At 50.5% G+C, this 3,293-nt stretch overlaps 1 non-coding gene across 1 annotated transcript; it reads right to left on the bottom strand.

Annotated features, from left to right (window-relative positions):
- Nucleotides 1-1,482: 1,482 nt before the first annotated feature.
- On the bottom strand, nucleotides 1,483-1,554 carry TRNAE-UUC. The gene has a single exon. It is a non-coding gene; the product is annotated as a tRNA-Glu (tRNA).
- Nucleotides 1,555-3,293: the final 1,739 nt, after the last annotated feature.

Here is a 3,293-nt window from a genome sequence, read left to right on the forward strand (position 1 = left end):
CCCCTCCAGGTTCTTGGAGCCTTGAAGCTCCATAGTTTAACTCAGAAAGTAAGTAGTGTTTTGTGAAACAAAACTCACTCGTCTCATTAACAGCACTGGCGGTGGGACCCCACAAAATGGCTCATTTGTATTTAAATTTAATAATACGCAGTAAGTTTTGGCCAATTATTCAATGTAGTGCAGATAACAAAAAAAAATTCGCCTGCTGAAGTCAGCACAAGATAAGCAATCATGGCTGGGGGTTTTAAGTTATTTCTTTTTTGTTCTACGAGATTGAATGTAAAGAAAAGTTCCAAAAAACTTTGCCTCCTGAAATGATAATAATATGGTGTATAGAAATACTTAAACCAATTAAGGTATAAGAACTCAAGCCTATAGATTTACAAATGAAAACCTGTTTTCACAGAACTCCCAGGCTGCTGTGTCATTTAATGTCATTTCTAACAAAGTCCCTGAAATGTTAATAGCCTAAAGAGATCCTGAAGCTCTTGCACAGAGTTTCCAAATCTTTCTTAGCTGAACTTGTCAACTTTATTGACTTTGCGACATTTAGGAAAAACGAGCTGTTTAAAAATTAAAAAAAAAAAAAGCATGACTATAGTAGGTCTATTCCAACCTAATAATTTTTGTAGAGGATGCTTGTAAACAAAATTAATTATTTTCTCACAGACAAAATGAGGTTTATTGTGGTTGTTCCGGTAGCGCTGCACTGACTGCGTGTCCCTCGCCCCACTGCTGTCACTGCTCCCAGTCAGCCACCCCAAGGTTAGGTCTAACCAGCTCCATGTTCCTTGCTCCCTCATCATATGATTGCAACTTAAGGATGTGCATGGGGTCATGTTGGTGGATTTCCCTGAGGGTTTTCTCTCACCACATTTGCCTGTGTGGCCAGGCTCTGGAAGGAGGCCACAGACAGGTCTTTTTTTGTCTACTCCACTAACACACCCCTTGCCCTTGGCTGATGCCCGGGCAGTGTGGGAGGAAGGATGAACCCACCGCGCATGTAGGGCTGGGTACTTACAGACTGGGTGAGGGTGGCTAATGAGCGGCTAATGGGGGACCTAAACTGGCAAGCAGCTGCACAAGCTCCGTGTACAGCCCCAGCATCGGCCCTGGTGTGTCGTAGTGCTGCTCTGGCTGATCAGCCGTGGACGTTCAGCTCTGCAGGGCTGCTGGTGTGGTCCCTCCACCTCTGGAGCTGAGGGGAAGGCCAGGGGGCAGCTCTCAGTAAGACCTTTCCTAAGAAAAGTTTTCCTGGTTGTGGGATGACTTGATTTGTAGGAGGCCGGGGCGGGGGGAAACACCAGCCACCCCTGGTGTTTCTTCATCATCCCTGACTTTGCTAGGAGCTCCAGGGCGTTCGCTTAACGGACGTCCCTGGAGAGAGCCGGAAAGTTTGGGGTTGCAGTCATTGCTGTTACCCCGCGCTGCGGAGGGTGCAATCTCGCTGAATTTAAACAAAAAAAAAAGAAAATCTACGCTTTCCCACACCGGGAGTCGAACCCGGGCCGCCTGGGTGAAAACCAGGAATCCTAACCGCTAGACCATGTGGGACTGCATGTTGTTTATATCCGCCGCGCCGCCTCCGTTGCCCGCGCTGCCTGCGTTGCCCGTGCTGCCCGCGTATGCCCCCATAGGGGTGCGGGGGGGTGCGGGCAGGGGGCGTACGCGGAAAGGACCCTTTCAGCCTCACCCACTCCCCCCTGCCAAAGCTCGGAGCCAAAGCACGGCAAAGCTAGCTATTGGAATATTAAAAATATTGGAATAATAAAAATATTAAAAATAAAATACCCTTCAAAAATGTGAAGCTGGTGCAGACTGTGTCTGTAAGCCAACACAGAAGATCCCGAATAGGTTCCAAGGAGTCACATGGATCTGACAGTAAATGCATAAGGTAGATCTGAGCAGATCCCATTCCCTCGCATGGATCCCATCTGCAGCCCACTGGCCGGCGCAAAGTTGCTGTGGTCTGTGCTAAGGACGTGGGGAGGGACTGGCTGCCAGTCAGAGGTCCCTGCTTTTTTGGCAGGAGATGATCATAGTCTGTCTCTATGAGATGAAGGGCAATTTGCTCCCTGAGGACTTGGCACCACTGGTGGTAAGATTTGAGCTTCTCCCATGCATCAACCTGCCTGTCCTCAGCTTCTCTTCTAGTCTCAGCACTGGACAATGCTCCTTCTCCTTCCAGAAGCTCTGGGGAGGTGTCAATAGAAGGAGCATCAGTGCTACCACCTACATCCCCCCACCTCTGCTTGCTAAGGAATTGTGTATGAGGGAAGGGGGTGGTCTCCCTTTATCGACCACTCCTGGAGATCAGGACACTGGGGGAGACAGACCTTTGGCTTCATTTAGACTGACCACGCTCATGCTGTTGTTGGAACTGCCTGTGAAGCTGTTCTCAGGGCCTCAAGGGCACTAACAAGCCCTTATAGCTCTGACCAGCCTTGCCTGGTGCTGGCACCCCAGCCCTGCCCAGGAGCCCCAATTCGGATCAGCCCTGGGCCCTCAGTCCCCATCTGAGCTGTGTTGGAGGTGTGCTTGTCTCCAGTGGTTGCACCAATGTGCCCATGCCCATGGCCGTGCCCAGCCCTGGCTCTCTCTGACCCTGACCTGCAGATGGACTGCCTGGTCACTACGGACCTGCAGGGCCATTCCTGGGCTGTGTCTGACCCTGGTCACCATCACTGGCCCGATCCTGACCCCGACCTGCAAACTGACTTTCCAGGTTGACCTCAGACCTGCCTCATCCCCACAAGCTGCCAGATAGTCTGGGCTCCGGGCTGCCCTGTGGGACTGCTCCAGCACAGTGGGGCTGACTGTGGCCTCCTATGGATGTGCAGTCATGGGGCATTACCTGGGGTTTGCATTGGGTGGTCCCCTGTGACACTGCTCAGGTGTAAGCCCAAGCGTTTCCTCTCTCCTCTAAGAACAGCTGTTCACAATGGGTGGCCGTAGAGGGACTTGGACAGAGATTCATGAGTTCAGGTTGTTAGCACCCAGTCTGTGTGCACAACACTCAAATTAAAATACAAGAACCTGTTCGTTAAGTTGGTCTGCTTAGTAGATATCCAAGATGTTTAAAAACCTAGCAAAGAACAGCTTTCAAAGTGGTTTGCCTAAAGCTGAATACCTGGATGCTGAGAGGAACCGAGCTTGCCTGACAGTGTCAGTGAAGCAAATGCAAACAGGGACATTTGGCATCGCGATGCTGGCAACCACAACTTCAGAAACTTCTCCCAGCAGTTATGTGGTAGAGCAAAGAACTTGCTGTCATTCCCACTGACTTCAGCAGG

The sequence above is a fragment of the Charadrius vociferus genome, unplaced genomic scaffold (assembly GCF_000708025.1).
Source record: "Charadrius vociferus isolate BGI_N301 unplaced genomic scaffold, ASM70802v2 scaffold225, whole genome shotgun sequence".
Taxonomy (NCBI): Eukaryota; Metazoa; Chordata; class Aves; order Charadriiformes; family Charadriidae; genus Charadrius; species Charadrius vociferus.